General features: G+C 33.8%; 1 protein-coding gene across 3 annotated transcripts in view; it reads right to left on the bottom strand.

The window, feature by feature from the left end:
• Tenm1 (teneurin transmembrane protein 1) overlaps positions 1-15,104 on the bottom strand; it is an 815,224-nt gene that overhangs the window by 672,071 nt on the left and 128,049 nt on the right. For 2 of the 3 annotated variants that reach the window (XM_058571492.1, XM_046468616.2), the window contains exon 3: positions 12,393-12,422. The exons of the other annotated variant lie outside the window; for it this stretch is intronic. The gene's annotated coding sequence lies outside the window, so the exon portion shown is untranslated. The remainder of the gene's footprint in view (positions 1-12,392; positions 12,423-15,104) is intronic. 3 annotated transcript variants of the gene reach the window in all.

The following is a 15,104-nucleotide window of genomic DNA, read 5'->3' as shown; positions in this document are numbered from 1 at the left end:
AATGTCCTACCCTCACAACCAGTAATATAATTTCTGGATTATGGATTTACCTATTTTCCTCCCTTCTATTACTTTTCATATGGAAAAAAATACTGGGATTTGTTGTTACATATTCATACGTGCATGCAGTATAATTCGGTCAATTTCATTACCTATTCTTGTTTAAATTGACAGTTAAACTATATGTATTTATCATATAAATGCATGATGTATTAAAGTCTATATGCCTTATGGAATGGTTAAATCTGGCTAAGTAACATATGCATTACCTCACATAGCTAACATTTTGTGGTGAGAACACTTCACACTCAGTCTCTTAGCATTTTTTAAGAATACAATATAGTGTTAACTATAGTCACAACTGTACAATAATAGATCTCTTAAATTTATACCTCATATCTAACCATAATTTTGTATCATTTGACCAACATTTCCCCCAATCCTCCCTAACTGTCTCAGCCTCAAGTATCCACCAATTGACCCTCAATTTTTATGAGATCAACTCTTAGATTCTGCATTGAATGAGATCATGAGATATTTGGCTTTCTATGCCAAGCTTATTTTACATTCTTGATACTTCATATATCTGAAATTATATAATATATGGCATTTTATGTCTGACATATATCACTGGGTACAAGGTTTTCAAGGTTAACACATGTTGTAGCATGTATCATAACTTCATTTCTTCTCTGGCTAAATAATATTCCATTGTAAGTATATGCCACATTTTGCTTATCCATTTATCAGTTGATGGGCATTTGCTTTGTTTCTACTTTTTGGCTATTATGAATAATGCTGTTATGAGCATTCATATACCTATGTATGCATTACTTTTTAATATAAACTAGTTTTAAAGTTTTAAAAAATTAATATAGCCATGATAACTATTAATTGCTCAGAGAAAATATATGTAAGATAGTAAGATGGTGGAAAATTAGATAAGGTGGGTTTTCTCTGTAGACTTACTATGCCATCAGTCAACTTAGGAAATGGAAAGTTTGAAGAAGTTTTCAATAGAAAATAAATTTAAATACATCATTTTCATTTTTGGAAAGCTTTTTAAAAGGTTTTAATTGGCTTCATTTTCAATTTTAGAATTGAGCAACACCTCATCCCATAAAGTACAATAATTATTCTGAAATGATTTCGTAAGACCAATTTATTAAAAATAAAAACCCCTTTCATTGTAATGTATTGATGATAACATAACAAAGTTTCAAAGTTAAAGCTTCACCTTCATGATTTTTATTCACATCCCTAAAAGATAATCCTCATCTGGAAAAATGGACCTGAGTAATTCCACATTCTTTCACTGTATGGACTTATAATTATTAATTTTTTTTACATAAACTTGGCTAAGTCCTAGTACCTACCTACCTTCTGGTCATACACTAGTCTCAATATTGCCGTGAAGAAATATTATAGATGTGGCCAACATTTATGTCAGTAGATATTAACCTCCATAATACTGGTGGGCTTCATCCAATCAGGCAAAGAATTTTGCCTCCAGATTGGCTTCAGATTCACACTGCAATATTAACTCTTCCTTTGGTCTCCAGTCTGTCAGCCTACTCTGCAGATTTTAGACTTGCCAGCCCCATCTCTGCATAAGCCAATTCTTCAGACTGATGTTCTCTCTCTCTCCCTGTATATCTATATCTCTAATATTATCTATAACTGCACAGTTCATTGGCTCCGTTTCTCTGAAGAACCCTGACTAATACAAGATTCAATGAGTGTTGGTGTTAGGAAATACTTTACAGATCATCTAAATCTAATCTAATTATTTGATAGTTGAGAAAACTGGTGACCAAAGAGTTTGAGAGTATGCATGTACAGACAGACTACAGTGAAAGGAGAATGATCTAAGGACCTCCTAGGATGATAATTTGTTCTGAAAGTTTTGAACAGTAAAAGAGAATAAGGTCACAAAGGTATCCCCAAGCCTATGTGGCTAGGAAAGGGGAGAGGTAAAGTAAAATTATTAAATTATCATCTAAAACATATACAATGTGTTGAAAAACATTCAGTTTCCTAGTTTCCTCAAACTACTTTATAATATAATTATATGGTTCCTGGAGGCTAGTTATAATTGAATTATAGGGTGTCTTGTTCATGTTCTAGCTGGTGAAAAAAAATTGTTCAGCTCTGCTTTGCGGTTCTCTAAACACCAGCTAGAATACTACATGAGGCAGCTTATAATTCAATTATAACTCCCCTCTGGGAACCAAATAATTATATATAAAAGACCTAAGCCATCATATGTTCTCCATTTATTTTTTGTTATGAAAGGATTTGTCTAAAGTCTGATATTAAATTTGAATAGGTCTGAGTCAATTTGTACCTCAAGATTTACCCAGATACTAAAATAATAAAACATATTCACCCAGATGAAAGATACCAGAGTCAGTCTGTTTACCCAAACAAAAAACCTATGAAATATAATATCTATACCTATCTTTGGATACATATACACACATATATATACACATATGTGTACATGTATTTACACAGACACACACACACACACACATATACACACAACTCCACAATCTTCAGGTAAAAAAAAATTCCTCCAAAATTGCATCTGTATCAAACATATATAGACTTTTTCCCTCATCATTATTTCCTAAATAATACAGCATAGCAACTATTTACATAGCATTGTCACTGCTTTAGTTATTATAAGTAATCTAGAGATAATTTAGAATGTATGTGTTGATGTATACCAGTTATTTGCAAATACTGTGTCATTTTATATGAGGTACCTGAGTACAGCAGATTTTAGCATTGGAGGGAGGTCCCAGGAACCAGAAATATCCCATGGATATGTATCTCACACAGATCCATACTCATATTTTAATTGAACTTCTAATGAAATAGTATTGAAAATTTCTAGCACAATTACTATGACTCAGAGCTGCAAAACAATCAGGGCAATGCATCTAATAGTTAATGGTTCAAAAGAGTATATGTTTTGTAGAAATAAGGCATGAGGACAATTGTATTGACTTTATTTCAGGAAAACTTTCTTTCTCTTTCTCTCTCTCTCTCTCTCTCTCTCTCTCTCTCTCTCTCTCTCTCTCTCTCCCGCTCCCTCCTTCCCTCCCTCTCCTCATTCATTTACTCATTTACCAGACACAGAGTACTTGTTCTATGGTAGGTACCATGTTTTCCCTCACCATGCACAGTTCTTCGAATGCATTTGAGCTTGTAAATGTTCATGCACACACACACATACACACACACACACACACCCCTCCTATAGGAATGAATTGCAAAGTTTGTCACTTATTTCATTTCACAAGGATATCACATATGCCCTGTGTTTAGTATTGTGGTGGCCTATGGTATGTGGGAGACAAATGAATATCTGTAAGAAAAATATGTTCTAGAAACTTACAGTTCAGCTGAAAAGCTAAGATAGCCTACAAGTAGAGGAAACCCTGAGGTTGGCAGCAAGAAGCAGTGAACGTAGTTAAATGTGCAGAAGCAGAAGGGAGGCATGCCAAAAAAATGAATTCTGCATACTCTACAAGTTTCCCTGTGAGATATTCTGAGACTGCAACATGATTTTCTTAACAATTCAAATGTTCAGTGTCTAACCTGTGTCCTCAAGCAATACAGTGAAAGGTTTAGATCCCAGGCTATCAAATCAGAATGCAGGGCTTCCAGCTCTGACACTAACTAACCATGAGATTTTGGACAAGTTATTTGACCTCTTTATGTCTTATTATGCTTATATACAAGATGGAGATAATAATAGAATTTATTTCAATGAATTTTATAAAAAATTAAAGAATTAATTTGATAAAAACACTTTGTATAGTTCCTGGCACACTGTAAGTGTTTAATAGGTGTTATCTATTATAATACTTTTGTTGTTGTCATTGACATCTCCATAATTATCGTCATCATTATCCTAGTAACACTGACAGGAGATAAAGGGGAAAATTATATTAAGATTAAGATATAGCTGTAACTGAGAACTGTTTTTAAAAGGTGATGTTAAAAGATAAAAATAATTGCATATAACCTGACTAGTTAAACTAGTTAAACCTATTACAAATTATAAAAGATATGGATATTGCCCAAAAAAGGCAAGGGTGGAGGCTTTTCTAGATACATCTAGGACTAAATTAAAAATGAGTGAATAAGAGCACTTCTAAAGTCAATGATGTAATGATGATAGTTGTCAAACAAATCTTACAATCAATAAGTGGATAACCCCTATTTTGCATCTGTCTTTTCTGTCAAAGAGATTTATTTTTGGACTAGACAGAATAACAGGATCATTAATAAGAATAAATTGAAGACTGGGATCCACCATGAAGTAGAATGTTAAAAATTCATGTTTCTGGGCCTTTTGAAAGATTTCTAAGAATATTGATTTAGCTCTGAGAGTAGGAAGCAACCAGCACCATAAACTAACATAGGCATAATCTGAATATGCCTTGACAGACTAATTTGCTTCCCTTTTGTACAGATTGATTAAATTAACAGGGCAGGGAGATGGGTAGATATGTTTCATACTGCATAAGGCATTTTGCAAAGTCCTTCATGATGTACTATTGGATGATTTTTAAAAAAAAAAATGCTTACTTTTTTATTATTATTTTTAGTTGATGGGTATTTATTTATTTATTTATATGCAGTGCTGAGATTTGAACCTCACATGTGTGAGGCACTGGGTTCAGTTTCAGCACCAAATATAAATAAATGAATAAGATAAAGGTCCATCGACAACTAAAATAATATTTAAAAAAGAATATACAGATGGGATTAAGGATGGTAAAATTAGGTTGACACATAATTAAATGAACAACCATTCCAAGATAGGCAATTAATTTGTCTTTAGTGATCTGATTTCCCTTGATCCACTTAACATTTTCATCCATGCCATAGATGAGGAAGTAAAGTTTGTAGATAACAGAACTAGTAGAGCATCTAACCTATTGTATGACATAATAATGACACTCCAAATTCATGTCGGAATGGAACTATGATCCAAATATAATTTGTTGTAATTTCAACAACAGATATTTAGAGTCTTGCATTTACATTAAAAATATCTATATTATATAAATACATGGTGGTAAAAACTGATTTAAAATATCTGTGTATAGAGACTGTAAGCACGATGAGATAGCAAGATGATGAGGGTGATATGAACATAAGATGTATGAATGGAAATGTAGAATCTAGAAAGAAAAAAATGGATTCTTGATCTGATTTTTGTTGTGAAAACCAGACCTGAATCTTTTGTTCAATTGTGGGCTTTTTGTCTTCAAAAGACCAAACAATGTGGACAGAAGAGAGTGACTATGATAGTTGAATAGCATGAAGTTGTGTTATCCTTGCATAAATTCAATGGCTATTTGTCAAGATAGTCAAGGATTCAAGCAAGAGGAATAGATGACTTACTTCTATGGATTCTTTTAAGCCTAAGTGTATGTTTAAAAGAGGGTAAACTTATAAGAAGCTGTCAGATAAATGACAGCTGGTCAGGAGCTGGGAACCAAGAAACACAGGATTGCCACAAAATTAAGGATATTCCATGGACAACTTCTGTCTGGGTCAGCTTCTTTCTGAAACTCAGATGGTCTGGGACTACTTCTTCAATTCCATCTCCTACTAGTTTGCAGCTTGGAGTCCCTCTCCCAAAACTATGAGTCTGAACCTAGCTACTTATGTCTATGAATAGAAGCAGAGACTTAGTAGCAATTTTTAATTCCCTTCATTGTTATTCCCTTCAATACAATCCCTGAAGAGTAGACTGCATAGGGGACCCATAATGCAGTATTAGGAAGTTCAGTGAACTGAGAGAATATCAAGGTTATGTAAGAATGCTATTAGTTCATTTTCTGTGTCTCAATTTTTTTCATATGCAAAAGATTAAATGGTCACCAAGGTCACTTTCAGGTTGAAAATGTATTTTAATTATGTCAATATTGTGCTAATTTTAAAAGAATGTTTTATAAGGCAATAGTAAAAGCATGAAATCAACTATCATTTCATTTAATGAATTAAACTGTATGAAATATTTCCATACTATATATTCAGTTCAAAGGAAGCTAAAAACTTTAAGTTCAGCGATTCTGGCTAATACAGCTTTATTTCCAGTCTTAATTGTTTCTCAATTTTTCTTATTTGCTATTCGCTTAGTTTGTTTCAACTTAGGTGCGTTTTTATAAACATTATCTCAATTTGGTGGGATTTCACAGTCATTCTTTAATCAACTGCCTCCTTATATGATAAATGCCAGATCATACAAAAGTGCCCACAGGGCAGAGGTTGTGGCTCAGTGGTAGAGTGCTTGCCTAGCACATGTGAGGCACTGTGTTTGATCCTCAGCACCACATAAAAATAAATAAAATAAAGGTATTGTGACCAACTACAAATAAAAAAAATAGTTTTTAAAAAGTTGGCCACAATTCAATGCTTAGGAAAGAAGGCCCTAGAGGACTACAGAGAAAGTGGAAGCCTAGGACCTCCTATTCTGACCTTCCCCAAGCAAGGATTCTTCAAATTATAATGGCACCTTCTAATTTTTTATTCAATTTACATACTTGAGGTAAAATGTGTCATTTATTTAAAGGCAAAAATACTTGGCATATGACAAAAGTGAAATTCCCAAAGGTATACTATTTATACACATAAGATTTAAGGCTGAAATGCTTCAAATGCTTCATTTTCAATGACCTTCAAATGCAGTTTTTCTCAGAAACAGAAATAGTAGCTCAAAGAATCACTGCTCACTTTTTACCATATGAGAATATTGGTTTGCAGAGATGAACAACAAATATTAACAGGTCGCTTTTGTTTCAACAAAGGGTTAATTTTCCTTAGATTCTACATCAAGTCATCTTGGGAAAAATCCAATCTTATCAAAAATCCAATGATAAGAGTAGCTTCCCAAGCATTTTAGACCATTTACACCCAAAATAACATTGGTGCTCAAATAGATTTTACTTTATTATACTGGAGCCTTTTGGGTAAGGGAAATTTCACCAGAAACTCCAAGGGAAAGAATTTGAAATGCTCTTTGTTGATGGGGAGGGTGAGTATATGGTTTAGTAATGAAACTTTTTCCTATTGCTCCCATCTATTTTTTTTTTTAATTAATCTCTGCTCATCATTTTTTGGGGTTTCATTGAACTATTATGTCACCTTTCTGGGCTTTTAGTAACTCAAATTCAGTTATCAAAGAGAAAACTCAAAAAGAATATTGGTGAGGCAGGCAAACTTCTATCGTAGCTGAACTAGATAGTACACATAACTTTCTTACTGCTGCTACCATATGGAGTGGCTTCTGTAGCTGATTGCTTCTTTTTGTTAGATTTTTAAAAATATTTTTTAGTTGTCAATGGAGCTTTTATTCATTCATTCATTCATTTATATGTGGTGCTGAAAATTGAAGCCAGTGCCTCACACATGCTAGGCACATGTTCTATCACTAAGCTACAACCCCAGCCCAGGGATTGCTTCTTGGTTTTACTTTTTGTTTCAGAATGGGGTTGTTTTTATTTTCAAACTTTTACCTAAAGAAATTACTTCAGATACAACTCAACCCTTTATACTCTCCTTCTGACCCTTCCCTTCCTTTTCTTGTAAGAATAAGAGTTGGCTCTGAAACATCCTATAATTTTCTAAAATCCCAGTAAAAAGTTAATTCAGAATTGACCTGAAATGCTGTGAAAGACACGTGTTCAAAGCAAAAGTAAGAACTAACATTCTAGTATCATACACTGAAATGCACATAGTTTATGTAAAACACTCTCTGATTTGCATTTTTGAGCAAAGAAATACAAATCAATAATAAACCACTGACTTGGAAATAATCACAACAGTTATGTGATTCAGTGAGAATTATAAACTGTTCTGGGAAAAGCAGGCCAGAATGAAAAGAAGTAGAAATGGTGGTATGATAAAGTCTAGGATTTTTCACATGGAATGAATGATGCTACCAGTTGCCACTTGCTCCCCAATTAGATCTGCTTAAGGTTCTGTTCCTTCATAGATAAGGAAAAAAATCCAGGAAAAAATAGTGAAATAAGGAACAGAAAAAAAGAATTTATGTTTCTTCAACCTGGAAAGACGAATGCTAAGAAGAAAGGCATATGATGGAAGTATAATAAATGAAGTTATGGATGGAAAGATTTAAAAGGTCATTACTTTTCAGACAGGTAAAGGTAGGTAACCTCCCATGAAACTGATGAACAGAGTTTATGACCAATGAATAAGGTATTATGTATATATCATTCCTATATTAACTTTTTCAAATATGTTAAATTTAGGGGAAAATATAAACCAAATTTGGTATTGAAAATCAAGAGTTCGCCTTCTATCTGGGCTAACAGACAAAAATGAAATGTGATAAAATATTGGAAATGATTTAATATAGGCATGGGACATAATAATCAAGAGTTAAGGAAACACTTGGCATGGTGGTGCACACCTGTAATCCCAGGGCCTCAGGAGATTGAGGCAGAAGAATCTTGATTTCAAAGCCAGCCTCAGCAAAGGTGAGGCCCTAAGCAACTCAGTGAGACCCTGTTTCTAAATAAAATACAAAATAGGGGTAGGGATGTGGCTCAGTGGTTGAGTGACCCTGAGTTCAATCCCTGGTACCAAAAGGGGGGGGGGGGTTAAAGAAACATTGGGAATTTTTTTTCTGTGTGGAGGAAATAAGTTTGGAGAAAACTCTATGAAAATTTAACAAAAGATAGAACATTTGACCAGGGCCTTAAAGATTTAATTACTTAAAAGTTCACTAGTCTCAGAAGGAAAAGCAGGGTATTAGAGAAGAAGAAAAAACATCAGCAAAGCATGAATGAAGGCAAAATGAATGACTTACTAATGAAAAAGAACGGTTCAGGGTAGGTGGATTGTAGCTTCCATGGGAGAAATAATGAAAATCAAGGTCAAAGGCAGGCAGAGCTTTAAATGCCATGATAAAAGATTTTCACATTATCTTTTGGGCTACAGAAAGTAGTTTTTGAGCAGGAGAGTAATCTTGGTACTAGCTCTACTTTCTGGACAAGATTCAGGAATTTAAAAACTAGAACAAAAGAGATCAAATATCTAAATATCTAAAGGGTTATGGTGTGGAAAGGAGTTAGATGTACCCTTATATCTCAAACTATTTGACAGACTTGAGCTCCATATGAAATAGGCTAACTAGGGAAGTCATGAATGAAATGGCTGCTCTAGAAGTTCTCTAGATATTCCTAGTCCGTAAAAGAAGGTATTCAAATAATCTGTGAATATCCATGAAATGAGAAAAATTAGACCAGATAAACTTTTTGGTCCTTTCCAAACTGGGCATTCTATTCATTCTTCTACAAAAGAGCTTGTCAAATAGATATTATTTCCCTTTCATCATTTTTCTTCACCACATAATTTAACCTCATTTCACTATTATTCATATTAAATGCTTCACCTCCACCTTACTGGTTGGTCTCTTCTAAATACCATCATGTAGCTAGTGGATGTTCCTAGCCAATTCTCACATTCAAAACTGAGCATAATACTTCCTAAAAAAGAAATCAAATCTCTATGATACTAATTAAGATCTTACATACAGCAAAATCTTAATTAACTGAAGCTCAACTAATGAAACACTGTATTTCATGTGTTATACTCATTTTTTTTTGTACCAGTGATTGAGCTCAGGGGCACTTGACCACTGAGCCACGTCCCCAGCCCTATTTTGTATTTTATTTACACACAGGGTCTTGCTGAGTTGCTTAAGGGCCCTGCTAAGTTGCTGAGGCTGGCTTTGAACTCTCTATCCTCCTGTCTCAGCCTCCTGAGGCGCTGGGATCACAGATGTGTGCCACCGTGTCTGGCTGCTATACTCAACTTTTATGAGAAAAAGAAACATCGTGACTAAGCAAGAAGATATCTTGGATTTACTGAAAGAAAAACAAATTAATCTCCCAAGAAGTGATCTACTGACAGAAGAGATTCATTTCAATCTACTTGTACAGCACAACAAAAACTGATTTGGGAATAATGAATTTGAGACCCTGAAAAAATATTCCAAAAACTAAAGTAAAATCCAATTATGTTCACTAAACTGTACTCATTAAGATAATAAAATAGACTACATTTAAAAAAAAATTAGTTGTAGGTGGACATATGCCTTTATTTTATTTTTGTGTGATGCTGATGACTGAACCCAGTGCCTCACTCCTGCTAGGCAAGCACTCTACCACTGAGCCACAACCCTAGTCCAAAATAGACTACAGTTTTATAAAACATTTCAATCACAAAGACTGAAAAAAAAATGTGCCACTTAATTTTAAAAAGTCTCAGTTAATATCCCCTTCCCTAAGTATTAATCAAGACTTTTCTATTTTACAGATCCAAGAGTGTCCAGGTCATACACTCCTATGTGTGAAGAAAAAAAGAATATTTCATCTTCACCTCAATACCTACCACTGATATGACACTCAGGTATTCATAAATATTTTTGAATGAATAATATTTGAGTATATTAACACAAATATTAGTTACTATATTAATCTGCCTCAGTAGCCACATTCCTTCTTTTGATCTTCAAAAACTTGTTATCTCTGTACTCATGCATTGCTGTCAAGCCACATAAATTATATTCATAATTATCTGTATGGTACATAGAGGGTTGTGGGCATTTATCATATTTTTCTTAAAAATATTTTTGTAGTTGTAGATGAACAACATTCCTTTATTTTTATTTTATTTTATTTTTTTATGTGATACTAAGGATCAAATCCTGTGCCTCACACATGCTAGGCAAGCGCTCTGCCACTGAGCTACAGGTCCAGCCCTGCATTTATCCTCTTAAACTAGAGGATATTAGAACTAAAAGTGATATTGAAGGTCATCAAATTCAACCATCTAATTTCACAGAGGTAGAAACTAAGGCACAGGGAACTTAGAAGCCATGTTTAAGATCATATACCTTGTTAGGACAATTGTTGGATGAAAATATTGAGTTTTTCTGGATCCTGTGTTTTTTCTTATACAACAAATTGGCTCTGTATTCTGTATACTCAAGTAGGAAACAGATACACAATTTTTGTACTGAAACAAGAAGTACTCAGAAATGTTATTCCCTTTTGATTGTAGAATTCTCAGGCACAAAGAAGGCTGGTTTTCCTCTCCTTTATTGGAAAGGTATCTTGTGTATTTATTTTATATCCTTGCTACTCTAAAATCAATCTGACGATGTTTTAAGAGACAATAAAAGCCAGAATAATATGGCATAGATTTATCTATCAGTGGCAGCAGTACATGAATTGCCATCTACTGTAATTTGTCAGTAATTTATAAGAGTACCTGTTGGGGATCAAGACATGAAAGGCTGCTTTGTGTTATCAAACTAATAACTTCTCACTTTATTTTTTAAAAATTGTAATTCTTGGTAAATGAATTGCTCACACAGGGACTATCATGAGGTAAGGTTTAGGATCGTAGTATTAAGGGGTATTTTTTTTGTAGTATTACGAGTTCTGTTTTATTTTATTTTTTTATTTATTTGGATTAGGGATTGAACCCAGGGACACTTTACCACTGAAATACATCCCAAGCCTTTTTGTTTATTTTAATTTGAGACAGGGTCTCGCTGAGTTGCTTAGGACCTCACTAAGTTCCTGAGGCTGGCCTTGAACGTGCCATCCTCCTCTTCAGCCTACTGCCCCTGGGATTATAGGCATGCTCCACCACACCCAGAAGCATTACAAGTTTTGAGGGCTGTAGTGAACAGGAAATCTTCAGAAGTTCAAGGGAAGAATTGCAATTGTTAAACCTTTTGGAATTTGTCATGGCCCCTTGGTTTTTTACTTTATTTGGGTTTGAACACGATGAAAGCTATGTTTTGTTCACATAACAATATTGTGTATAGTCTTTTTTGTTGTTTCAGAGGGAGATCTTATCCATTTGCCTTGTTATTTATATTGAGAGGCTATCTTTAAAAAGAGGCTTCAAAGATTAAAAGATAAAATTTAACCTGGACAAAAAAAGGATACTCGTGGTAAACAAGTCTCAATAGGAATTTATGATTTGCTAATTTATAAAATAGCACATATTTCATATCAAACATTGTGTATCACATTGAAGCACAAAAGCAGAAGAAAGGAAAATCAGCATGATGCATGTTGCCAATCCCCTAAGCACTTAATAATCTATGTGGACATAGAAGTAAATTTTACCAGAAAGAAAGAAACCTGATAATTTATGAAAATCTTAAGAAAAGCAATAAAGACACAATAATCCCATTTTTTTCTCAGTTTGTGAACTGTAGTGTCTGTGATCTTTGGGGAAATAGGATACATTGATGGAGAAGAGATTAAAAGCATTCTAAAACTTAATGGATGATCAACTCAAAAATATCACATACTTACTTTGCCGTTATGGCCAATCATAAAGTGTACCTGAAAAAATAAAAATGCAATTTCAATTTTCTTGATCTTTTATGCTTATATTATCAAAAAATGATAGCATAGTTTTTAAATTTATACATCAGAAAAGTTATCTAAGGAAAAATGGGTTTTCTACAAGGCTAATCCTTTATGAGCATTTTTCACTTTTACAATGGTGATTAAAACTCAAAATAGGAGTAACCTGCAATATTTTTCATTACTGTGTCTGTTGATTGTCAACACTGGTTTTCCTGTGGCATTATGGGGATGTGGGTAAGAAAATGAGCAGTCATCATTTTCAAAATAAATCATGGTATGATAGTAGGCAGGAGGCACTAATGTCTGCCAAGGTTCCTGTCCAGTTTATCACTTCAAGGTCTACCTAGTGCATTTTCCCTTCATTTATCAATGGTCAAACACTTAATAAGTTCCTTCCAAGTCAAGCTACATTATTCACTAGGCCCCATCACTACAGGGCTGAGTTAGAGCAGATTATTGCCACAACAGATTACTGAGATGCTTGACAAAGTAGCTTATAATGTTTCATTCTTACCCTGACAGATAGAATTTAGCAGAATTAGGATTGACATCAAAGGTATTTCTGAAAAGGTCATGATCTTATCACATCACTTAGATTAAGCACTGTAAATATTTGCTTCAAGTTGGGTGGGAAATCTTGAAAATTCTACACAACTTTGAGAACACATTCAGAGACATTTCTCCCATTGACCTCACTGAATTTTTTTCAAAAGCCGGAGGGCATAATGTTGACAGGGCTGCTTACTTAAATAACTCATAAGACTGGAAGGCAGCTTAGTCAGAGCTTATGATTCCACCAACCATCAGAAAAAAAGATAGCCAGTGGTATCACCATTCTTTTCACATACATGGCTCCACAATACTATATTTACCTGACAGACACCCAAGCTGGACCTTCTGGGCTTTTCCTCCTCATGCTGGCCCTTTTAGCCTGCTTGTTCAGATGTAAAATTGATCTTACATAAATTACTGCTTGGGTACCTGCCATAATACAGCACATCACATCCTACTACCCAAGTTCTTCCAAACTTGGACTCTAAATGATTTGGATTATTGACTTCCATCTTCAGTCAGAATAGCTCTATTCCTAGCACCATTACTCCTCCACAGGATACATTTTTTAACTCTATCACTGAGGCATATATCACTCAAACATCTTAATTTCTACCTAATCATCAATGGCAACATGTCAACTATGTCCTATTAGTACTTTTCTAGTCTCAGGTCTGATTCCAACAATTTATTATCTCCCAATATTCCCAACATCCCTTAGTACAGACTACCTACTTTAGTAAGTTCTATAGCAACACAAATTAACATTATCCTTATTTCTCACTTGAGGTCATATTATTTTCCTATCATTTGTTCTTCTTATCCCCATTTCCTCATTATCTACCCAAACTCTACCCATCACCTATCATTAAAAAAATTCAGTTCCTTCAGGAAACCTTCCATGATTGTTTCAACAATGATAAAAAGCTACTATTTGTTAAGTATATATTACTTGATGCTTACAATCCATTACACCTTTAAGATATAATCAGCATGCCATTAAAATTCACCCATTTAAAATCTACAATTTAATAATTTTAATGTATTGAGTTTTGCAACAAAACCATAAACCAATAATGTAATATTAATGCCAGCCCTAAAACATCCCTTGAGCTCATTTGTAGTCCCTGTTCCAACCTCCAGCCCCTGGCAATCGTTCATCTATTTTCTGTCTCTTTAGGCTTGCCTTTTCAGAACTTTTCACATGAATGGGATCATATGATCCTCTTCTGTATCTGTTTTCTTTTACTTAGAATAATCACTTGCAGATTCATTCATGTTATAGCACATATCAAAACTTCATTCTTTTTTGTGGCCAAATAATATTCCATTATCTGAATATACTATATTTTGTTTATCCATTCATCAGTTGTTGGATATATAGATTGTGGTCATTTTTCAGCTATTAGGAGCAATACTGCTATTAACATTGGATTATAACTTCTATGTGGAAGCACGTTATTACTTTTGTAATAGGAGAGGAATTGCTCAATCTAAAGGTGAATTTTTCATACAGTGATTTTGTTTAACTTTTTTCATAACAGATTTATTGAAATATACATGTGTATACAACCTTACAATTCATCTTTTTTAAGTGGGTATTCAGTGGATTTTAATATATTCACAGAGTTGTGCAACCATTACCACACCCAATTTTTGAATATTTGCACTACTCCCAAAAGAGGCCCCATATCCTTACATGTATTATTAACAATTTTCACAGAAACCCTACAGGTTAGCTATTCTTTTACTAGTTGTACAGATAAAGAGAGGCTTAGCAAAACTGCACAGCTGATAAATATCAAAATCTGCATTAGAACCCAATCTGTTTGACTCCATAGCTTGTAGAATTTCCACATCTTTTTCTTGTCACTAATCCTGGGTCCCTCTTCACTGAAATGATTCTAGAATTTTCATTTGATTTTTTGCTTACATCCCTATTTTTCCACATAATCAATTTCCTTATTTTTATATTTCACCTCAAAATGAATATATTTTCTCTTCAACTAAAGTATAAGCTATTGGACAGCATAGAGTGTATATTTCCTTTCACTATTTCTCAGTCCCCAAAGTACTGTAGTAAAAAAAAGTACAGTAGAAAAA

This window comes from Marmota monax, unplaced genomic scaffold (genome assembly GCF_021218885.2).
Source record: "Marmota monax isolate L192 unplaced genomic scaffold, Marmota_monax_Labrador192_F-V1.1 WCK01_AAM20220418_F8-fsc00054, whole genome shotgun sequence".
In the NCBI taxonomy this organism is placed as follows: domain Eukaryota; kingdom Metazoa; phylum Chordata; class Mammalia; order Rodentia; family Sciuridae; genus Marmota; species Marmota monax.
This window is presented reverse-complemented; position numbering and strand designations above follow the sequence as displayed.